This window comes from Gossypium hirsutum, chromosome D10 (assembly GCF_007990345.1).
Source record: "Gossypium hirsutum isolate 1008001.06 chromosome D10, Gossypium_hirsutum_v2.1, whole genome shotgun sequence".
Taxonomy (NCBI): Eukaryota; Viridiplantae; Streptophyta; class Magnoliopsida; order Malvales; family Malvaceae; genus Gossypium; species Gossypium hirsutum.
In genome coordinates this window covers 55,211,219-55,236,767 of record NC_053446.1, presented here as the reverse complement: position 1 = coordinate 55,236,767, position 25,549 = coordinate 55,211,219, and the positions used below count along the sequence as shown (strand labels likewise).

The following is a 25,549-nucleotide window of genomic DNA, read 5'->3' as shown; positions in this document are numbered from 1 at the left end:
AAGACTGATGGCCTTGCAGTAATCCTTCTCTTGGGTTCTCAAATTTTCAGTATCACTTGGCAATGCTGGTCGTGGCCTTAAATTTAGAGTGTTCGCTATTTGCCCCACTTGATTTTCATGAGCTTGAAAAAATGTAGCCTGACTCTAAATCACAACATCATTTTTGGCTATATACTCATTCAACAAAGATTCGATAGAACTAGAATATGATACCTGACCTTGTTAAGCATTTTTCCTCGACATAGGATGATTATAACTAGGTGGTGCATTGTTGGCATTCTGTCCCTCAACATTGTTTAAATTCCCCACACCTTGATTATCAAACTAAAATTCAAAAACTGCTTCCACCTTAGATTATAGGTGTTGGAATAGGGATTATTATTTCGGTTAAAATTACCCATGTAGTATACCGATACTAGGTTTGATGGGAATTCATTAAACACATGGCCTTCACCATAATAAACACAAGCTAGCTCGACTGCTTTCATCTCCTGAACTACAGTTGGTCTCTTCATTGTCTTAATTATATTAGTTAAAGATGATACCTAAGCAAACTATGAAGTGATTGCATCAAGTTCCATAGTTCCAACCGCTCATCTGCCAGTCCCAAACCGCGTAGTAAGATACTGAAAATAATTGTTGGTAATATTTTTTCAAAATCTTATATGCTTCATTATAATATTTATCCAACAATGTACCATTGACGAAGGCATCAAATACCATCCTCGTATGCGCATTCAACCCATTATAAAATATCTCTATTTGAGTCCAGTGTTGAAATCCATGCATCGGACATTTCCAAATTAAGTCTTTAACTCATTCCCAAGCTTCATATAATGTTTCATACTCTAATTTTCAAAATGATGTGATGTCATTTCTAAGCTTGACATTCATATTTGGGGGATTATACTGTAGCAAAAACCTCTGGCAAAGATCATTCCATGATGCCACTATTCTTGACAGCAAAGCATTTAGCCATGCTCTCTCACGATCTCTCAAAGAATATGGAAACAGTTTAAGTAGCAGGGCATCTTCAGGAACACTTTATTGTCTAAATGAGTCACAAACATCTAGAAAAAGTCTTAAATGTAGTCTTGAATCTTCAGTGCATAATCCACTAAACTGTTCTATTGTTTGTAACATCTAAAACATTACCGGTTTTAACTCAAATTGCTGAGCTTGTATTTGTGGCCTGACTATCCCTTGATTCAAATCATCAAAAATTGGAACAACATGCTCTCGAATGGGTCTGTCTCATCTATCACCTAACGAATAGGAGGACTAACATCCTGACCATTTTGATTATTATTGAGATCAGGATCATTACCCTTTCTAGTCATTTTTCTCATTTCTTTTCACCTTCGTCGCAAAGTTCGTTTGATCTCTAGGTCAAAAGGATACTCTTTGTCAGCAAGAATGCCTTTTCTCATACACTGCTGGCAAACATGTAGAAATTAAATTAAACTAAGTTAAATAAAAATAATGGAATTAAGTAAAATAACCAACTAAATTTCACAAAATTGTCGATCCCTGGGAACGATGCCAAAAACTTGTTGCATGTGAAATGATATGCGGTTTGTGCAAGTATATGCATCAAATCAAGTAATAAAGTGAAGAGTGAGTATCGTTCCCTCAATGATCGAATTGAGGCACAAAAATGGTCAAGTTATTATAATAAAATATGATTAATACTATGACAAAGTCAATGATAGATATGCAGTGGCAATTAGTGGAGTAATAATGTAAGCAATATGTGGAATTAATGAATAACTGTAAATACTATGGCAAAATAAGAGTAAAAATGCAATGGCAATTACAAAAATGATTATATGAATAATATGTAACTAAACAAGTAAAAAAATAATGATGAGATAACAAAGGTACTACGGCAAGGGATAAGGGATAAACGATGTTGATATGGAAGGTTGGAATTACTAAGAATCTACACTTACTATCAGAAATGCCTCGGTAAAATCGTAATTAATGTACTGCTCAGAAGAGTTCTAACGTGATCTACTTCTTTCTAGAGCAAAAACCTCAAGTTAATTTTCTCGTGTCTATAGGCCTTAATACGATACCCTATATTGTTTTGCTTCTGTATGAATGTTGCTCTATGTCTAGAGTCTATTGCAAGTATCGATCGATTACTTACTCATATCATTCAATATCGATCCAACTAACCAACCTTTTCAAAATTAGATTTAGTTGATAGGCATGTCGAACAGACATCTATGTCTAGGAATTGCATACCTACAATTTAGAAATAAAAACAATTGAATGAAATAGTAAATTGATTCAGATCTATACTTCAACCATTAAAAAAAATAAAAGGTTCATCATGTAATCCTAACTCGATGAGATTTAACCAATGGGTTGGCACATAAAATTCAAAACCAAAATAACATCCAACACCATTTTCATCATTCAATTCATGCGAGAATAAATTAAGAAATACTAAGTACTTTGGGAAGACAACTTTTGTGTATCCAGTTCACACTCCAACAGCATAATGTCCTGCGATTGTTGAGATGGACTGTTTTCGTCTTCCTCTTTCCGTCTCTACTCAGCCGCTACCCTCTATTTTCTTAAGGATCTCTTCTTTTTCTTTGTTCGCCATTTAAGGTTTCTTCCTTTGGATTTTTATAGCTTTTCCCTAGGCTAAATCCAACAACCTATGTTTATCTTCTCCTCTTTTTAAATTCTTTTTTCAACAACCCAAGATTATTTTCATTTTAAATTCTTTTTTTCTAGGATAAAAACCAATAGCCCAGGATTATCTTCTCCTTTTTTTAGACAAAATTTTCTGGTACAAGTATAGTTGGGCTGAAACTGGTATGTGTTGAGTGTTGACTCGGTCTTTCTGTAATTGTCACAGTATTTGTATGGACAAAATGTCCAACCTTTTTTGTTGGTAAACCTTCACTCCCTTATTTCTTATTCCTCAACCTGCACCTGGCAAACCACCAAACACAACCCTACCACAAGCAATTAAGAGTACCTAATATTTAAACACAGTCCAAGCTCCTCATGCAATGATAAAAATACTAGTAAAATGTCCTAAAATGATACTAAATGTACCTAACTACAAGCAATTGACTAGGTCCAAAGGCATGAAATATAACTCTTTTCAAGAGTTATCAAGTAGGTGAAAAACTTATGTGTAATCTATGTTCTGATAACTCTGAACGTGCAAAAACATGTATGTCACTTCTATGTAGAATAATTGTTAATATAAGTTCTATGATATGTTATGATATGTAAGATATGGTTAGATATGCATGTCGTACCATTCATGTGATATATATGTATGTTATTGTGATTATACATGTGCATTAATGTGGGTTTTAATATGATGCAGGAAGTGTATTCTAGCAGTATTACTGCAATTCTAACGTTTAAACCACAATATCTGTCTTGCAGCTTAGCTGGACCATTGTGAGTAGGATACCACCATGACCTAGTGTGATTGGACGGATGGACTCTTGTAGTCCTATTTTGTGTGATTGGTTGGAAGGAAATGGTGTGTAGCAGAAAGGGGTAAGATTTGTTCTGATCTGATATGACATTCTGATATGATATATGTTTCTAAAATATGACATTATGGTTTGATATATGTTTTTGGTCATGTGATATTATGATCTGATATTTGTAAATGTGAACATTATAAGTAAAATTCTGTGTTGGTATTTATATTTGTCAATGTTATAAGAAAATTATGTTTGTGGGTCGAGTCATACACTGGTTTTCTTGCTCATTTTTTTGTTTCATATGTTTCAGATGATCTTCGGACTTAGGACCAAAAGGCATGCGGGAGCTCGAATTGTTTTCTTGGCTAATTAATATGGTGATTTACATTAGTAATTTATCTGGACTTTTGGGACTATAATCTGTTTTTGGGCTTTGATTTGGTTTTTGTTTTATTTGTTAGTATTTGATATTTTTAAACATAAAAACTAAAAACAAAATCACACAGGTTAACAATCTAAGATTCGGATTTCAAAGTTGAAACTTTGGAAGTTTTTTGCTGCATAACTAAGTAATCACCTCAAGATCTGGTCATAACGTCTAGGTCGGGTTTAGGGTGTTATAGTTTTTAGATTAATTTTGAAACTTATATGTTTTGTTTTTAGTTTATTATGCCCAGTTATTTTTACTATTTTGTGGTTGTTTTTTCTAATTTGTTATCTATGTATCTTATTTTTTTTTCTATATTCTTATTATTTTTCTTGGAAACATGTACTTCATTAGAATCTCCTAAAATTTTGGTTTTCACTATTCTGCTGAATTCATCCATATTCAGGGTAGTTTCAGTTCTCTCCCTCCCTTTTGATATTGTACTTATTTCGTTTATATTTGTTTGTACATTGAGGCCAATGTGCATCTTAAGTGTAGGGAGGTTGTTTATATTTTTATACGATAAAATCCCTAAATTTTTGTTTGTATTTAAGTAATTTTCTCACACCTATCGTTGAAGTTAACTTTTTTTAATTCAGAATTTGTATTAATTCTATTTTGGGATCTATTTTTGGATTTTTTTTTTGTGAATTGTGTGATTTATACTTTAAGACACGAGAGATTCGAGCATGATAAGCTATTTTTCAGAAATATTATTTTAAGTAGTCTTCTTGAATTGAAGTATTATCTTGAAATTTTAAATTTGCAAGTTTGACATCAGAATCATAATTTTTTTGTGAGCTTTTGAGCCTATAGAGCATTTATCTATTTCGTGCTCATTTTATTTTTGGTCGTGAGTATGTCGACTTGATTTTTTTCTAGAACTTGTTTCGGTTATACATGTCGAGACCACATTATTGATTTGATATACTGAGATGATAGAGGCACTTAGGATTTAACCCACCTAACCTTAGTAAATTCCGTTGATCCTAACACATTTTTTTCTTCTAACCCGTTAATGTTAACCCTTAACCCATATATATGTTTTAAAATTATCCATTTAATTGACTCTCTTTTTGTCGAGATTTGATTTGGTTAGTTGCCTGACTATGTTTCACCATTTGCGCAACTGAAATCTACTTTGTTTTAAATAAAAAATAGAAAATGAAAAAAAAATCAAGAAATCAAAAAAATGAAAAAATTGATCTAGCTTGAATTGTTAACTTTATTTTATGTTAAAAAGCTCATTTTTATTATTCATATATTATTGATGTGAATTATTTTAATTTAACAACTATTTTTTTCTAGTTTGATAACTTATCAACTCAACTCTTGATTATAACCAACTTTTCTGACATTTTCCATACCCGTAACCTAATCCCCATTACAACCTTATAAAGACCTCTTGATTGGTGTGTCATCTCATTTACAGTGGTGGAGATTTGATTTTCAAGCAAGCTATGGCAATAACATTTCTTGTTTGACTATTGAGTGCACATTATTTGAACCTTAAACACTTTGAGTGCTTTGAGTGAATCTTTAGTGAGGATTTATTTCTTGTTGACTTTGAATTTCAAGTAATTTTGAGATAGTGGAGATGCTTAATGTTTTTAAAGCTTTAAATTCTTTGCTTTTAGTATGAATTTCCAGTGCATGATTATTTGTAAATTATCCTAAGACATTATTAGTGGAAACAATAAATTGAGAGAAGTTAACTTGATTGTTAATTGAGGATTTTGCTTAAGGACAAGCAAACGCTTAAGTGTGGGGATATTTGATAAGTGCTAAAAGTAACATGTTTTAATCACATTCTTAATGCATTTCTGGGTGATTATTCAATTTTAATGGTGAACTTTATGCTCCTAATCCTTTGAATTCATGTTTTTATACTTAGGAGAGCATTTGGGAGCAAAAGGAGCAAAAAACGAGTGAAAATCAGAAAATCGAAGCGAGTTACATGAGACACATGAGCTAGACCATTCCACACGACCTAGACACATGGTCGTGTAAGCCACATGGGCTTTCATATGGCCATGTGGCAGGCCGTGTCGATTTCACGAATTGCATTCCGAACAATGGGAAAACATAATTTTTAGGGATTTTTTGCTATTCTAAGACCTATATATGACAAAAATAAGAAGATAGGAGTGAACCATCATAGAATATTCAAGAAAACAACTTGAAAACGCCATTGAAGCCAATTCTGAAGTAGATGTCCATCAAGATTGAAGATTCCCTTTTGATTTCTTTGGATATTATTATGAGTTTCTTTATTTCTTATGGTTATACTGTATTTTGGATGTTTTTATTTGCTAGCATGAACTAATTTTCTAAAAACCTAGGGAGATGAACCTTATGATAGAATTTTTCGTTTGATTTTTATTTTACGTAATAAAGACTTAGACCTTGTTCTCAATTATGTGTGCTTAATTCTTAGTTTGATATTTCTATACTATTGATCCATGTTTGATGTGCTTAAATCAAAGGAAGAATAGACCTTGTTTAAGAGTAGATATAGCGTAATTGAGTGGAGTTGCATGCAATCCTACAAATTGGACGACATAAATCTACCAGATTAGAGTCAAATCTAATAAAGGAATCCATATATTGAGTTAATGTGATAATAGAGGTTTTAATTAAAAAGAAAATTCAATTAATCAACCTAGAGTTAGTTGCTCTTACTCTTGAAAAGAGATATTAGCATAATTTAGGGATTTGTACGGATCAAGATACTGATTGAAGAAATTGCGTAATTTAGATTGATAATGACAGATGAAATCTAGGTGAATTCTTTCATGGGTATTATTTTGCTTCTTGGTTGTTAATCGATTAGTTTCCTCATTTTTTCTTTGTTGAGTTCGTAGTTAATTAATATAGTTAATTTTAGTTTTAATCAATCACTCGAATTTATTGGTTAAATAATAGAAAGACGGTGATTACTAGTACTTTTGGTCTTCGTGGGAACGATATCTTTGCTCACTGTAGCTATACTATTAATTGATAGGTGCACTTACCTTAGCTAGATTTTTAGTTTGTTTACGACTCCATCAAGTTACCTTACACAATTTATACAATAATAGAATTTACAGCATATGGATGTAAAAAGGAACTCATTGAAAACTCTAGTAGAGAATTGCTCTGCAGGTCCTTTTCCCTTGTCACTGGGACCCTCATTAGTTTCTTTAGCTAAATTAAAGATAATTTTTCATATTAGATCATTAATTTATTGAAACTTATCATGCATGCAAGAAGCAACATCACATAATCCATAATCAGTAAGTTTTCTTACTCACGAACAATTCTAATGTTTTTGCATGCAATACTATAAACATGTGAATTACTTCAATAATAACCTAAAGGTTTGCCAGAACTTACCAGTAAGCTGGTACTAACATTGTTTCTATATAAACACTATGAACTCTCTTCGAAGAAGCTCTTTGCAATAGAGTTTTTCAAAGACTGATAGAGAAATTCAAGGAAGAATATGTAAAGGTGACTCATGTTGGCCAACTATAACTTTATATACTCATGCAACAGAGACAAGGTTTAGTGGAGAAATCAGATAATCCCAATAACACCCTTGATTCTCGTGATTAAACGCACTTAACAAGTTTTAGATCAAATCATCTATAATATTCTAGTTCGATTCTAACTAAGTCTCAACTAAATCCCAACATAGCTAATTAAGTCATCAAGCACGAAATAAAATAAGCTTATAACAACTGCAAACTTAACGAGTTTGCCTAAAACATCTAGTATGTGCAGATACATAACACAAGTGTCTATCAAACTCTAATGTTCGCCAAAACTAGGAGTTCGCTAAATGGTGAATCACACAGAGTACTCTACTTAGCCAAAAAAAATACTGTACTTACTTAATTCTACCTTAACGTTACCAGTTATACGCCAAACAGTAACAAAATACTAAGTCCCTGTCGGGTGAGCTGTTACATGGTTACTTGGTGGCCTTGCAGCTATGCTTTTAGGTTTTCGTTTAACAAGTTATTGGTTTTTTTTAGGATTTGCAAACAACTACATCTAAAAATTGACTCATTTTCACAATAAATATTACTGTTGAAAAAGTTGATCCTATTTTAAGTTTTCATACCTGTAGGAGAGCCATTTTCACCAAAACTATGATTGAATTGAGCTACAACTTTTACCAGCCACTACTCTTAATGAATTCTTGAGAAATATCAAACAACAAAATGTTTTTTTCTTCTTCTAAAAATTACACAAATTGGAATATATAGAACCCTTTTAGGCCTAATACAACTCAATTTCTTCATATATTTGGAAATTTTAGTGTTTGGTATGTAATAGGAGAGGGAAAAAATGATATGTAGTTTCATACTCAATAGAGGTTAATGTCTCAAACTCTTTAATAATTTTAGGCTTAATGGTATTATATGCCCTCAAATTTTTTCAAACAAATCAATTAAGTCCCTTCAAAATTTTTGCACTCAATTGAGCCTATTGAACTAATAAAACTAGTCAAATAAGCCCTTTGACTGACATTGACCGTTAGAATTTAACGACAACGCAGATGTGGCCACTAACAAATGCAACATCAACAAAAAATAAATAAATTTCAAAACAATAAAAAATAGAATAAGTATGCATTGTTTCTAGACAAATGGTTGTCCACATTCATTTTGAATTTGAACACCCATATGTCCAGATACATTCTAAAATTATAAAAAATTTAAAATTTATAAAATTATTAGAAATTAATTAAAATCATAAAAAATTTATAAATAATAAATTATTTTTATATTTTAAAGGAAAAATGGTGCCTCTCATTTTTCAATTTGCATAGGTTACATTAGTCAAGTGATTTATTCAAAATAAGGAAAATAATTTTTATAAAATTTTATAAAATTTAATTTAAATTTTTATAAAATTTTACAAAAATTAATTTATTTTTTATAAAATTTATTGTTTTTAATTAATTTCTAATAATTTTATGTTTTAATAATTTTCATTTAAAACTTTATGGTTTTTAATTTATGTCTAACAACTTTTACAAAATTTTTATGTTTTTTTTATAATTTTAGAATGAATCTAGACAAATAGTTGTCTAGATTCATTGTGTACTTATATTTTTATTTATTTTTTCCTAACCCGACATTGCGGCGACAACAATCAGCAATAATATGGCACTACTAATGGTCATGTCAATGTTGCAATTAAATATTAATGGTCAAAGTCAATCAAAAGATCTATTTGGCCAATTTTATTAGTAAAGGCTCAATTAGGTGTAAAAAATTTAAAATAACTTAATTAAGTTTTTTAGAATAATTTGAGAGCTTATTTTACAACCTAGATTTAAATAACCTTAACTAATGAGAATTTATTATATAAAATATATGTTTATAGCTTGTTTCAAGTGACCTAAAAGGTTTAACAAGCATTTTCTTTTTGCAGTGTGCAAAAACATCGTTTCAGTCCTGTAAAATCCACCAATATTTAATAATTAAGATACATCATGAGGGTACACAACGTGCATTTGCTGCCTCTAAATGATGGCACAAAGATACATATATGTAATCAAATACCTTACATATATAGGCGCACACTTCTCTAACTTTATTTTTGATGACTTAATAGAGATATTATATTGCTTTAATTATTTAGTAGCCAACATGTCATCAACAGTCTCTTGCACCACTTCCCAAGCCTTGATAACATGTTTATCCTCTGTTAGAGTGGCACCAACAGCAAATCGTATCACATAAATACCCTCAGCTATAGTGTGAGTCATAAAAACTTTGCCTGACGCATTCATCGTCTCTAACAAATTCCGGTTGAAGTGTTGAGCATTGGTCTGCAATGCAACAAACTTCCAGCAGCAACATGTCTGTTTGAAGATTGAATCAAAAGCAACTTTTTGTTTAAATTTTGTATTTTTTTTGTGATGTTAACAAGTTGGCAAGTTGCTTGATATTTAAAGCTAGTACTTTTAGATTTGAAAATGATGGATGTAATAGCTGATTTATTTTCAGCTTTTGACTTGTATTATTTTAGTTGGCAACTTGCCAAATTTGGTGGGAGTAGTTACGTTTAGGTAACTGACTTGCTTTTGTATCTCCTTTATATTTTGAAATGGAAATGGAATGAAAGCTGATGGGGGACTTTTCTCATTCGGTTACTTGCTGCTTCTCTTTGGATTTTCATTTTGTTCTTTTGTTTTGTTTTGCTTCCTGTTTTTCATGAGCTTATGCTCTTTGTTGTTCATTGTTGCTGCTGCCTTTTTTCTAACAAATGGTAATCAGAGCCTCTTGTCTTTGAGGACCTCTGTTGTTTAAGTTTTTTTGTTTCAAAATAAACTTAAAAATCGTGTTTGTCAAACCAGTTTCAGCAACATGAGCTTTGCACCTCCTCCACCACCAATTTTTGCTGGAGAAAACTACCACATTTGGGTAGTTAAAATGAAAACTTACCTTCAAGCACTTGATCTGTGGAGTGCAGTTGAAAATGATGTCGAGCCACCACCATTGAGAGCAAATCCAACCATTGCTCAGATCAGGCAACATGGTGAGGAGCGAGCCAAGAAGCATAAAGCCATGGCCTGCCTACAGAATGGAGTGTCTGATGTAATTTTTACTCGCATCATGGCCTGTGACTCACCCAAACAAGCTTGGGACAAGCTAAAAGAGGAGTTCATGGGATCAGACAAGACTAGGCAGCAACAAGTCATCAACCTTAGAAGGGAGTTTGAAAATTTGAAGATGAAGGAGTCAGAAACTATCAAGCAATATTCTGATAGGATTATGGCTACTGTCAATAATATTAGACTCCTTGGAGAAGATTTCAGCAGGGTTGTTGAGAAGGTTATTACCACCTTACCTGAAAGGTTTGAGTCAAAAATCTCCTCATTGGAGGACTCGAGAGATCTCACAACCATTTCTTTGTCTAAGTTGGTTAACTCACTCTATGCACTTGAGCAGAGAAGAGCAAGTAGGCAAGAGGAGAGTCTTGAAGGTGCTTTTCAAGCAAAGGTCAGAGAAGGCTCCAGCTCAAGCCAGAAAGATAAGAAGCCTTGGTTTGAAAAGAGGGAAAGATCAAAGAAAGATGCTGGTAGAAGAAGGTTTCCACCATGCGTTCACTGCAAGAAGACTAATCATTTGGAGAAGTATTGCTGGACCAGACCAGACATACAGTGCAAAAGCTGTAAGAAGTATGGCCATCATGAGAAAATCTGTAGAAGTCATGAGAAGGCACAAGCACAGCCAGTACAAGCCAAGTCTGCCGAGGATGTCCAAGCTCAGGAGGAGCATGTATTTACAGCTTCATGTTTTGCAGCTAACAGCAAGAGCAGTTGGCTTGTGGATAGTGGCTGCTCACACCACATGGCTGCAGATGAGAGCCTTTTCAAGAACATTGACAGGAGCTTTGTCTCGAAGGTCAGGATAGGCAATGGCAACTTGATTGAAGCAAAAGGAAGAGGTGATGTGGTGATTCACACTGGTTCAGGTAACAAAATCATTTCTGATGTGCTCTATGTGCCAGAAATAGACCAAAATTTACTCAGTGTAGGCCAGCTAGTCAAGAAAGGCTTTTCACTAGTTTTCAAGAATGATTCTTGTGTTATAAGTGATGCTCATGGTAGGAAGATTGTCTCAGCACCTATGGGAGACAAATGTTTTATGCTGGATGTGAGCCAGCTTGAGAAAAGTGCCTATACAAGCTCAGTTGACAATACTGATCTTTGGCACAAGAGGTTTGGCCATGTTAACCTCAAATCACTTGATTTGCTGCACAAAATGAACATGACAGAGGACATGGTGAAGGTTAGTGCAAGTGAAGGTGTTTGTGAAGTGTGTCAGCTTGGCAAGCAGGCCAGGTTGCCTTTTCCAGTAAACCAAGCATGGAGGGCTCGAGAAAGACTTGAGTTGGTGCACTCAGATGTCTGTGGACCAATGAAGACGCCTTCACTGAATGGCAGTAAGTATTTTATACTGTTTATTGATGATCTGACCAGATTTTGCTGGGTTTATTTCATGAAACAGAAGTCAGAAGTGTTTGAAGTTTTTGGAAAGTTCAAGGCATTGGGAGAAAATCAAACAGGCTGCAGGATTAAGGCCTTGAGGACAGACAATGGTTCTGAATACTTGTCTGAAAGATTTCAGAAGCTATATGAGCAGGCTGGGATTCATTATCAATTGACCACAGTGTATACTCCTCAGCAAAATGGAGTATCTGAGAGGAAGAACAGGACAGTGATGAACATGACCAGATGTTTGTTGTTTCAAAGCAAGCTTCCAAGCATTTTTTGGGCTGAAGGTGTCAACACCTCAGTGTACCTACTCAATAGGCTGCCAACACATGCTGTGAATGATAAAACTCCTTTTGAAGCATAGTATGATCTTAAACCAACAGTTTCCCATTTAAAAGTATTTGGTTGCATGTGTTTTGTACTTGTCCCTGCAGAAAGAAGAACCAAGCTCGAGAAGAGGTTAGTTCCTGGTATATTTGTTGGCTACAGTAGCTGCAAGAAGGGCTACAGAGTATTTGATCCCTCAACCAAGAAGATTTTGGTAAGCAGGGATGTCAAATTCGATGAAGGAAGGTTTTGGAGTCTAGATGGCTCTAACACAAGTCAGTTTGAAGAAGAGCAGATTGACAGTAATCTGGAATTGGCAGAAAATGAAGTCAGTAATGCCAATATAGATGATGCTCCTGTGAGAGGGACCAGGTCTATTGCTGATATCTACCAAAGATGCAATGTAGCCATTGTTGAGCCTTCAAGCTATGAAGAAGCTGCAAGAAGCAAGAGCTGGAAGAAGGCTATGGAGGCTGAAATCGACATGATCCATAAGAATGACACTTGGGATCTGGTAGACAGACCTGATCAAAAGAAGGTCATAGGTGTCAAGTGGGTTTTCTGGGCCAAGTTCAATGCAGATGGCTCTCTGAACAAGCACAAGGCAAGGCTTGTGGTGAAAGGGTACAATCAATAGTTTGGCATTGATTTTGAGGAGACATTTGCTCCAGTGGCAAGGCTGGATACCATAAAGCTTCTATTTGCTTTCGCTGCACAGAAACAGTGGAAGGTCCATCAGCTTGATGTCAAGTCAGCTTTCCTGAATGGCTTCCTTAAAGAGGAAATTTATGTTGAACAGCCTGATGGATTTAAAGTCCAAGGAAAGGAGGACAAGGTTTACAAGCTGAAGAAAGCACTCTATGGACTAAAACAGGCTCCTCGAGCCTGGTATGACAGGATAGATGCTTACCTGTCTAGGCTCAATTTCGAGAAAAGTTTGAGTGAGCCAACTTTGTTTATAAAGAATTCTAAAGATGAGACTTTGTTGATTGTCTCAATATATGTGGATGATCTATTAGTGACTGGAAGCAGGGTCGATTTGATTCAGGAGTTCAAGAAGAATATGCAAGACATGTTTGGCATGACAGACTTGGGAATCATGACTTACTTTCTTGGTATGGAAGTAGACCAGTCTGATCAAGGCATTTTTATCAGCCAGCATGCATTTGCCTTGAAAATTCTCACTAAGTTTCATATGGAAAACAGCAAACCAGTGAGCACACCATTAGCTGTGGGAGAGAAACTAAGCAGCTTTGGAAATGAAGAAAAGGTAGATGAAAAGGAGTATAGAAGCTTGATTGGCTGTTTACTTTACTTGACAGCAACCAGACCTGACCTTATGCATTCAGTTAGTCTACTGTCCAGATTCATGCACAACTGCAATACAACTCATTTGAAAGCAGCAAAGAGAATACTCAGGTATGTCAAAGGTACTTTGAAGTTTGGTGTAATGTTCAAGAAAGGAAGTGAGCTGAAATTAACTGGCTACTCAGATAGTGACTGGGGTGGATCAGTTGATGATATGAGAAGTACTTCAGGCTACTTCTTTACACTTGGTTCGGGAGTTTTCAGTTGGAGTTCAAAGAAGCAACAAACTGTTGCTCAGTCTACTGCTGAAGCCGAATACATAGCAGCAGCTGCAGCAGTGAATCAAGCCATTTGGCTTAGGAAGTTGCTATGTGATTTGAATGAAGAACAGCTTGAGCCTACTGAAATTATGGTGGATAACCAGTCAGCAGTTGCCATCTCAAAAAATCCTATTTTTCATGGCAAAACCAAACATTTTAAGCTCAAGTTTTACTTTGTTCGAGAAGTTGTTCAATCCAAAGAAGTGTGTCTAACACATTGCAGCTCACAAGATCAATTGGCTGACATTTGACAAAGCCTCTTGGCACAATCAGGTTTGAATTTCTAAGGGATTCAATCGGTGTTTGTTGCCTACAGTCCAAGGAGGAGTGTTGAGCATTGGCCTGCAATGAAACAAACTTCCAGCAGCAGCATGTCTGTTTGAAGATTGAATCAGAAGCAACTTTTTGTTTAAATTTTGTATTTTTTTTGAGATGTTAACAAGTTGGCAAGTTGCTTGATATTTAAAGCTAGTACTTTTAGATTTGAAAATGATGGATGTAATAGCTGATTTATTTTCAGCTTTTGACTTGTATTATTTTAGTTGGCAACTTGCCAAATTTGGTGGGAGTAGTTACGTTTAGGTAACTGACTTGCTTTTGTATCTCCTTTATATTTTGAAATGGAAATGGAATGAAAGCTGATGGGGGACTTTTCTCATTCGGTTACTTGCTGCTTCTCTTTGGATTTTCATTTTGTTCTTTTGTTTTGTTTTGCTTCCTGTTTTTCATGAGCTTATGCTCTTTGTTGTTCATTGTTGCTGCTGCCTTTTTTCTAACATGAAGTCATTTGCATATTCCTGGTCGATAAGTTTTGCTTCAATATTTCCACTTTCAATGTTGCACCCATTCGGCTCCTTTTTAAGTCTTGTTGGCAAAGCCCTGAAACATACCATAGCAAAGTTCCTTGGCACCACCACTTCAAACCTATTGTCACTTTCAACCAGTTGTTGGAAACGTTTTGCCATTTTTACATGGCTCCTTAGGAAGTTCCTAAGATTCTCCACACCGTAGCTTCTCAAAACAAGCCATAACTTCATGGAGCGAAACCTTCTGCTAAGGGTTATTTGCCAGTCTTTGTAATCCACAACTTGTTTGGAATCACTTGCATTATTTTTGAGGTACTCAGGACTTGTTGATAGTGACTTTGTTAGTGCACCAGGATCTTTAACCCAAAGACAACAACAATCCAAAGTAGTGAAGAACCATTTATGGGCATTGAAACTAAATGAGTTTACATTCTCTACCCCATCAATGAAATGACGATACTCAGGGCATATACAGGCACTTCCTGCATAAGCAGCATCAACGTGGATCCACATTCCATACTCTTTGGTTACTTCACTTAACGACCGTATTGGATCAACGGCAGTCGTTGATGTTGTCCCGATGGTGGCACAAAGAAAAGCTGGGATAAGTCCAGCTTCAACGTCCAATCTTATTGTTGTTCGCAATGATTCTGCGGATAGTTGAAATGCTGTGGATCTCATTGTCTTAATCGCCCTAAAGTTCTTACACTCTAAACCAGCGACTTTAGCTGCCTTTAAAAGTGCACAGTGGGTTTGGTCTGACCCATAAAAAACTAACTTCCCTATGTTCTCTCTCCCCACTTTGGCTAACATTTGATCTCTGGCGGCTACTAGTGTGCATAAAATGGCCTCACATGTAGTCCCTTGTATAACACCACCGCCAACTCCAGAGAAAAGGAAACTTTGAGGAAGCCCAAGCATCTGGCCAAGCCAATCCATGGTTACGAATTCAAGCTCAGTCGCGGCCGGTGATGATATCCAATTGAACCCCACCACATTGAAGCCGGTGCTAAGCACCTCTCCAAGAAAGCCAGCAATGCTGCTACTTGTAGGGAAGTACGCAAAGTAGTTGGGGCTTTGCTAGTGAGTTATGCCGGGGATGATGTATTGTTGGATATCGTGGAGGATTGTTTCAATAGGCTCTGGAATATTAGGGGCAGACTTTGGTAGAAGTTTGGCAAGGTAACCAGGTTGGACTTGGCTTAGAACAGGGTATTTTTCCATGTTTTGGTAATAATCAGCTATGAAATCTATGATCATATGACCTTGTCTCCTAAATTCTTCTGGATTTAGAGGATTAGCAGTGTTGGAAGAGCTGTTTTCTTCTTCATAGTGGGAATCCAAGCTGCCCATTCCCTCTATAATCGGAGTTCGAATGATAGAAATCAAAATGAAACTATATTGGACAATGTAAGAATGCGTGGCGCCTTATGTTTTAAGCCATTTGAGCGTAGTCTATATAGGCTACAAAGTTGAACAAAATTCTCGAAGGAGAATAGAAGTAATGGGAAACTGGTGAAACGGGGATTAGGTTACGTACATTGGAAATTAGGTATTTAGAATGGCTTTTTTACCCAATTAGTCCCCAAAAAATAAATATTTATGAAAATGATCCACCTTGAAAAACTATGACAAGAATGATCTAAAATCTACAGTGCCAACCGGTGTCGACACCCATTATTATTACATTAATAATAATATAGGGAAATGAGGATTAGTTACATTGAAAATTAGGTATTTAAAATGGCTTTTTTCTCTAACTAGTCCCCAAAATATAAATATTTATAAAAATGACTCAACTTGAAAAACTATAATGGGGTTGATCTAAAATCTAAAGTGCCAACCGGTGTCAGCACCCTGATGGCTGGTACCCACCCCTATTATCGTGTAATCATTGCCTGTTGATTGACCTTAGATTTAAAAAAAATATTCTTTTTGGTGTCAGAACTGTCATGATCGACACCGGTATGTATTTTTTTCATTCTCCTTTTGCAAAGTACGTGTATTTCCCGGGGTAGAAAAAATATTTTTAATAGGTGTCGACGTCCCTGTTGCAAGTATATGTATCATATCTGAAAATTTTTTTGTCAGGTTTTATTTTAGTGTTGATCTTCTCTCTGCCGGCACCGAGTTTAAAAAAATTATTTTTTTGTTGTTTTAAGAAAAAAGAAGAAGATTTAAATAGGTGCATGGAGAAAGCATAAGAAAAGAAGAAAATTAAAAAAGATAAAAAAAAAAAAGACTTATCATGATTTACCTGCTTGAGAAAATGAAAAGCTAAAGCACTTGAGAAAATGAAAAAACTTGGGAAGAGAGAGGAAGAGAAGAGAAATAAATTGGGATATGGATATAGTTGTATATAGGATTTGTTAATTATTATTATTTTAAATTAATTTTGTGTTTAATTTATTCTTAACAATAAAGTAAAATGTGATTTCTTTTAAATGGTGAGTTTTATTGAAGTGTTTTTCTGGATTTTGTACACTTGTCCTACATGCATGTAGCTTGAAAAACTATAAAACTGAAACCTCATTGATTTGGTTTGACTAAATATATAGCTGTCTTAAACAAAAAGATGATAAATACACAGCTCTTAATGATAAATTAAAGAGATTTTAATTTTCCAATTGACTTTACCCTATTTAATGAATGAGATTTATTATGAGAAGAGTTATATTTTCAAAATCTAAGGGTATGTTTGGTTCACCGTAATGGAATAAAGCTGTAATCAGTACTTCAATTGTTTGGTTGAATGGAATGAAATAGAACTATAATTGTATTCTTGTGTTTGGTTGAATGGGATGATGTTGTAATAGCATAAAGAAAAAAAACTAAAATGATTAGAATACCCTTGCAGAATTTTTTTAGATAGATGATTATTGTTATTGTTATTAAATTTTAGTAAGATTATTATTAAAAATAATAAATAATTTAACCATATTTTAACATAATTATTATTAAATATAATTTAATAAGATAATATATAATTTAATAAAATTCTTAATATAATTATTATATGAATTAAAAAATCATAATACATAATACTATATAGATAATATATAATTTAATTAAAAAATATGTAATTTAATTAAAAAATTCTTAAATATGTGTTCATGTTTTTATGAAAATGATATTGAGCTTTGCATGCCAATGTAACTAAGCTCATTTGAAACCGTGTAAGAATCCTTGTTTTGTTATAATCCATATGGTATTTTGAGATGCATGTCTTATTGTCTTTCCAAAGCTATTTACTAAGACCATATTCTTCTTTCTAAACTCTTATCAGAATTTGCCCGTCAATTGTTTGTCCATCTAATTTCCAAAACATCGAAAACCAATTATTGTCATAAACAACCAAACAAATTAAATGCAACTTTTGTTTAATTTTTGAATAAAAAAGTTAGCATGAAACAGTGCGTTCAAGAATATTTTACGTACAGTGCGTCCAAATGCAAAACAATAAGTGAGATATGGGTTAGTAAATTGAATGGTGATTGATTGTCAAACAACAATATTTCGACTGAAAGTTCAGGTTGAACCGTAAGACCAACGCAAGACTTGAGAAATCATCTTTTAGGATAAGATTCGAATGAAAAACAGGGAGAGACTATTCAATAAGTTGAAGAGATCAAACTAACCTTTCAAAGTTCCCTACTCTTCAGCTTTCTTTTCCAACCATGCACATGAATGAAAGAAGAGACTGAAAAAGCTAAAGCTTCGACTTGGCAAGGATAGAGACTTTGCACTTGGTAAAATCTATGCAGGAGAGATTTCACGTACAGTATCTTTCTCGTTGAATGAATGCAAATGATTCACTATGAATGTTTCATTCATAAGATCTCCCCTGCTGTAACTTCTTCCTAGATAAAAATTGAAAAACAATAGCAAACAACTAATTGGGGAGCATGCCTCTAAAAGGATTTTTTTCATTAATTTTACATATGTTAATTGGGAGAAACAACTCCAGAAATCATCATATGTTGTAAATGATTCAGCACTTATAAGCTAAACAAATGAGCTTGATGATATCCTAATACATAGGTTGATACAAACTTGATAGCAATCTTCCATCAAAAGTGTACGAATGAAGATAAGAGATGGTGACATTTTGGTAAGATAAAGGTTCCAAGACAGCTTATCGCCCTAAAAGTGCAACACAGTCCTTCTGTACTGCCTGTGCTAGGTTGATGTCAAAGAGTTCGCATCGTATAGGCATCTCCATCTCATAGAAGGGGTTTTCAAAACATAATATGTGTAGAGCTCATAAACAACTTTCAAGAGAGCCTCCATGTGCTGTGTCCCAGGTTCGCAAACTACAAAGAACTTTGTCCCTACAAATCATAACATGCATATTTTCAAAATCAACAGTGTAGAGAACATAATGCCTAGTTGTCTACAAAATCATGGTTTCAGAAAACATGCATATGTGACTACCTCCCAAACAACCCATGTCTGGAAAATGCCATTCCATGTCAAATGAAAGAACAAGAGATTTATTCAGCACAAATTGTCAATACAAACAAGGAGAAATAAGTAAACCACACTTCAAGTTTGTCAATTTTTCGATAATATGGTCTCAAGTGTTTTACTTATCATTAATGGCACAATTAGACTAACAGATATTTTGATACTATCATCCGATCTTCAAGTTGAAGCATAAAAAACTGCTCGGCAAACATTAAATAAAAAGTATTTCACTGCCAACAGTTCTCTTCTCGTATTTTTAGGTTTTGAGAAAGTGTAAAAGCAAGCATTGCCAACTGCGTCCATAACAAATTATTCAAGCTTCCTAGATTTATATAAAAATAAATTTCCAGAAAGTTTCATTTTCTATTCATCATCTTACATGATATGAACTCCCAATATTCGTATTTTAAGCAAGAAAAAGGGCAAGATTAATTTCTTTAATCGAATCAACGAACATCCAAATGATGGCTGACCAATCCTAGTCTACAACTTTCAGTCAACCGAGTGGGAAAATCAGATCTGCAAATCAGTTTTCTCTAATTCTACTTGCACACTTCAAATTTCCCTAGTATTCAAAATAGTACAATTGATATTTTTAAACAAAAAATTACCGGTAAGAGATTGAAAACAATGGAGATCAAATGTATCAGCTTCAAGTAGCTCAATTCCAGAACAACCAGTGGTAGGCAATAGCTGCTATGAGATAGCATGCATCGAATGCCATAGACTAGCCACTCTCAAGCTATCATTCGTATCCATGCGCCCCTTGGATCCATAATCCTTCAGAAAAAGAAAAACTTTACCAAATATTCTCGAGAAACAAATAGAACAGGGTTTCAAAGAAATGATACCTTATAAAATATCAAACCTCATGATTTGTTGATTATGTAAAGACTGTAAATTACAGCCATTGTCAAGAGAATAGAACTCAAAACGCTAAAAGATCCGGTGATAAAAAAAGAAGATAAAGCCGCTATAGCGGCAGCTGCTGAATGACCCTATACATGTTAAAGATCCAGATCAAGAAGTAGGAAAAATGTTTACCTGACCTTGGATGAAGGGGAGGAATGCCAGAGTCGAAGGAAGCAAGAAATGACTGCCATATGAGTGTTTTTGAGTTGAGGATTTGTAAGGGTAAAATAGGGTTGATATGGGAATCAATGGGTAAACAGTGAAGAGGGAAGAGGATAGAAATCCCCAAATATTTCTACTTAAGCCCGGAATGGAATACACCCATAATAGGATATTCCCTTGAACCAAACATTTGTTTAAGTGGGAAGCAAAATAAGCTTGTAATAGGCAGGTAATGGCTATGCCATTACCTTCAACCAAACATGCTGTAAAAGAAAACACATAACAATGCATGGGCTTAGTAATTAACTCCCCATTAAAGAACTAGGTCCACAGTTGGTCTCTGCAACTTTCTTCTCTTCTTTCTTCCCTCCTCTGTTACCTTAAATCCTATTTCATTCATTTTCCCACCACTCAAACAATTCCAAAGAGAAAAAAAAACCACCCATAGCTAGAAAACAAGCCAAAACAAATGTCAGACAATGAAACAAAGTATAATTAAGCCTTGACCAATATCTCTTTTCTAATTTCAAACCAGAAAACCATGATAAGTCATTCTTTTTCTCTTTTTTAGTTTTCTTCTTTCTTTTTGATTTCTTCATTCTCCCATTTAAATCAATTTTTTTCAAAAAACAACAAAAAAAAATAATTTTTAGACCCGGGTGCCGGCAGAGAAAAACCCGACACCAAAAAAAACCTGACAAAGAATTTTCAAATATGGTATTAGTGTCGGCAACAGGGACACTGACACCTATTAAAAATAATTTTTTTCTACCCCGAGAAATACACGTATTTTGCAAATATATTTTGCAAAAGGAGAATGGAAAAATACATATTGGTACCAACACCAAAAAATTAATGTTTTTAATCCCATGCCAATTAACAGACAATAATTATATAATGATGGGGCTGGGTGCCGACCATCAGGGTGCTAACACTGGTTGGCAATGTAGATTTTAGGTCATTCCCGACATAGTTTTTCAAGTTAGGTCATTTTCATAAATATTTATTTAATTTTATTATTTCTGTTAAGATTTTTTCATAAAATGGGCATAGATCAGGTAATAAATGGAGCACATTGGACTTTCAACAATCATCTTTTGGTGTTTCAATGTTTGGAGAATGGGGAAGATCCGGTAAAGGTTCTGCTAGTCTTGTCAACCTTTTGGGTGTAGGTTTATGAGTTACCTCAGGGTTTGTTCTCGGAGTTTTTCACAAAAGAGTTGGGTGATTTCATTGGAAAGTTTATGGAATATGACTCTAAAATTTTAATTAGGGGTGTGAGGACTTTCCTTCGAATTAGGGTCCAGTTATATGTGAGGAGACCTCTGAAACAAAAAAAAATTATGTTAGCATTCGAGTATTGTACTTATGTCATTTTTAAGTATGAGAGATTAATAATATTTTGTTTTTTTTGTGGTTGTTTAGGGCACAATGACTCTTTTTGCCAAATTAGAATGATAAAAGGGGAGGAGTCTATTGAGATGAGTTGGGATTTGTCCTTACAAGCACAATTTAGGAGAGCTACTGCAATGAACAGTGTCTGGCTAATAGAAGAAGAGGATGGGGGGTGAGTAGGAGTAACTTATGGTATTCGGGTCAAGGGAGGGAATCTAAGGAAGGTGGATGAAAGGGATCAGGGATGAGATTGGATCCTATGTTGGGTGTAAACCTGGGAGGGGAAGTGAAAAACTTTTCGGGGAAGATCGGATATGAGTCGCATATTTTTGGTTCAATGGATATGGAACAAGATGTGGGGGAGAGGCCAATCGAAGGTGGAGATGTAAAAAAGAGACCTCAAAAGGAGATTGGAAGCCACAATGTTTCTGAGATGAAAGATTCACTAGTGGTTAGGGAAGAGCGACCGTTGGGGAGAACTCATTTTACATTGGCAGCTGCTAAGGGCAAGCCGATCGATCGCAATAAAAATATTTGGTTAGAATGTCGTGGCTTGGGGAGTCTATTGGTTATAAGGAGGCTTCAACATATCCCCAGCTAGTCTTCTTTATGAAGACTAAATTGAATAATAGGAAAATGAAAATTATTCGTAGGAGATGCGGTTACTTGAATGGTTTTGAAGTTTCAATTGAAGGTTCGCGAGGGGATTTAAGAATGGCGTGGAAGGGTAATATTTCGATCTTTCTTAGAAGTTATTCAGTGCATCATATTGACATTGAAGTCCAGAAGGTAAAAGACAACAAAGAATGGAGATTTACGGGTTTCTACGGGGCTTCAATTGCGCGATGTAGGGACGGCACGTGGAGTTTACTGAAGAATTTGGGTAGTTCAAAGCATCTACCTTGGTTAGTGTGTGGGGATTTCAATGAGATCATATATTCTTTTGAAAAGGTAGGAGAGATACCAAGGGATGAGAGGGGAATGGAAATCTTTTGAGGAGTATTATAAGAATGTCAACTAATGGATGGGGTATTTTGGGACATGGTTTACTTGGGAAAGAGGAAATCTTCTAGAAACAAATATAAGAGAACGATTGGATAGAGGAGTGACAAATGCAGAATTGAAGAATATGTTTCCGAACATAGTAATTTATCATCTTCCCCACTCGTATTCTGATCATTGTCCCCTTCTTATTTAGATGGAGCAACATTGTTATAGTTTAAGGTCGATAAAAGTTGATAATCAACACGCAAAAAACATCACGTAAACATAAAATGCTTAATAAATTCAAATAAAATTCACTATACTTACCTTACCTTGAGATTAGCATACTCAATACTTTAACAACATTAATAATAACATTTATAACCACAAGACATACAAGGCAAGATAAGCTTAGAAGCACATGTTTCATGTGTGATATAATATACATTTTTATCCGTATGCTATAATATCAATATTTTAACCGTATTTATTTATGACTTTCATATCACATAACTAAAATCGGTTTTCATATTTTCGATGTCATTTTTCATGTCACAACACACCTGTAAATTTCAATATGCATTTTCACCACATTTCGTGCTCATCTATAACAATACACACTCATAGTTTCTCAATTCATTTCATTTATTAAACATCTTCCTCAGCATATAACCATATATTAATGCTTCCTTGCCTAACATATCAAACTATAGTACAACCAATACATTTAACATATTAAAAACATAAATAGCACACGACATCAACAAGTACCTTTCAAAAACAACAAAAATGGAAGAAGCCTCCTCCAAGACCTTCACTCTACAATCTTCTCTTTTCCTTTCTTAGAAATACAAAACCAAATTTTTACATATTGTCAAAATATGAAGATAACATTAAATAGTCATATTAATGCTCAATAACGGTTCAAAAGCTTTTAAACAATAGATGAGAAGATGGAATGCTAGAAAGTCATGAACTCTTACCAAGGACTCTTCCTTCTCTCTCTAGATTAGAGTTTCTCACACTTAGCTCAAACCTTAGGTGAAAGAGTGAGTGATGGAGTTGATGATTAGATAGGACTCAAATATGGTTTATATAATGTAGTTTTTGTAAGAAAATGCAAGAAAATGGTGAGAGATCGAAAAAGGCAATGAGTGGGAAAGAGGGAAAGATGAAGAAGAAAGCTTCTTTTTTCTCTAACAATGGTCGACTGGTAAGGCTGAAAAGTGGTGGTTCTTTCCCTTATTTGATATTTAGAATACGAAAGTCAAAAAGCTAGTATATGTAGCCAAAATTTAGTTTAAAGGCTAAATTCATTTATAATTATTCCAAAAATCATTCATCACTATGCATTATTATAAACTCCAGTATTTAATTATAACTATCATTTTATCACTCAACTCGTAATTTTACCTGATTAAATTTGAAATTCTAAAAATAACTATAAATGTTTTTTTAATCATTTCCCAACAATTCAAAAATAATTAAATCCATGGCAATTCAATTTTTCTTATTGGAATGCTAACGTAATTACCGGTAATAGTACAGTTCGGTGAATACAAAATTTTGAGATTAGATTTTAAAACAAACTGGATTTAATTTAAAATGACTGCCCTTACAAAATTGACTTGGGCTTAATTTAGAAATGTTTTTTATTAAAATTTTCACTTTACGAAAATAAGTATTTTTAGGTCAATTTTTAATTTAGGAAAAATAATTTTTTCAGAAAAAATAATTTTTGTAATAATATTTTTATCTGAAAAGTACTTAAAAATAATATTAGCCTTTGATTTAAAAGATATATCGGCTTGACTTAAAACAGTTCAATTGGGCTTTTAGAAAACACAAAGCAATTTTGGCTTTGAAAATCAATTAAAAGAAAATCATATTGAGCTTTGAAACATAGTTAAGTTGGGCGAAACATTTTTTCCAAAATTAAGCATATAAAGTATTTGAAACTAATAAAAAAAGTTTTTTTTTAATTTAAAATTGATTCGATTTTTTAATTTTCTCGAAAAAAATTTAAAAAAAAACTTTAATTTTATTATTTTTCAAAAACAAACATAGGTAGATATCTAAATATCCACCCTCTCAATGTCTAAATTTCAAAAATTAAATTAAATATTATTTAAAATTGAACATTAAATTAAATTAAATTAAATTTAAAACAGTAAGATGAAATCTAGCACTCTTTTATTTAGATTATGTATGTTTCATGTAAAAGCTTTTACAAAAAATATTTTTATAACACCTCTAACCCATCTCCGTCGCAGGATTAGGGTTATAGAGCATTACTGTACAATCGAAAACATTTAAACTTTAAATCATTCAATAACTTAAACCACGTTATAAACCATTCACATACATGCATGATCTCCCTAAATTGAGCCCTCAAGGCCCTAAAAATAACTTAGAAACAAATCAGGACAGCCTCACACGACTAAGACACACACCCGTGTGTCAGGCCGTGTAACCTTCAAACTAGGGACACACAGTCGTGTCCTAGCCCTTGTCCTCACCCGTGTAACTCTCTCAATAGGGTCACACGGTCGTGTCACACTCCTGTGTGCCACGCCATGTGTTAGGTCGTGTAACTCACTGACTTGCACTCTAAACAAATCATCAGATGACAAACAGTCGTGTCGCCGGGCCGTGTGAAAAGTCACACGCCCGTGTAGAACCAAATTTACCTAAAATCAAGCCATTTCAAAACCATTCCATGCGCGAACATTTAGACCAATTATGCACATTTTCAAGCACTAAAACCTCATCTAAACATACATATATTTGTCAATTCCAAAACCTTAATTCAATTAACCAATGTGCCAATCAAAGTACCACCATTAATATCCAAATATCGCATACATAAACAAGTTTATATGACACATTTCGTGCATATAAATCTAGTCCATTTAGGTATTAAAACATACCACAGTTACCCATTTCCAAACCATTCAAGACATACCATAATAGCC

The 25,549-nt window shown here is 34.1% G+C and overlaps 1 non-coding gene and 2 pseudogenes across 1 annotated transcript; 1 reads left to right on the top strand and 2 right to left on the bottom strand.

Annotated features, from left to right (window-relative positions):
* Window positions 1-778: 778 nt before the first annotated feature.
* Window positions 779-885, top strand: LOC121222865 (small nucleolar RNA R71). Its single transcript, XR_005920235.1, has one exon. It is a non-coding gene; the product is annotated as a small nucleolar RNA R71 (small nucleolar RNA).
* An 8,638-nt stretch (window positions 886-9,523) lies between these two features.
* LOC107915651 (tyrosine decarboxylase-like) lies at window positions 9,524-16,056 on the bottom strand (annotated as a pseudogene).
* A 2,494-nt stretch (window positions 16,057-18,550) lies between these two features.
* Window positions 18,551-23,334, bottom strand: LOC107916304 (trafficking protein particle complex subunit 4-like; annotated as a pseudogene).
* Between the last annotated feature and the right edge of the window lie 2,215 nt (window positions 23,335-25,549).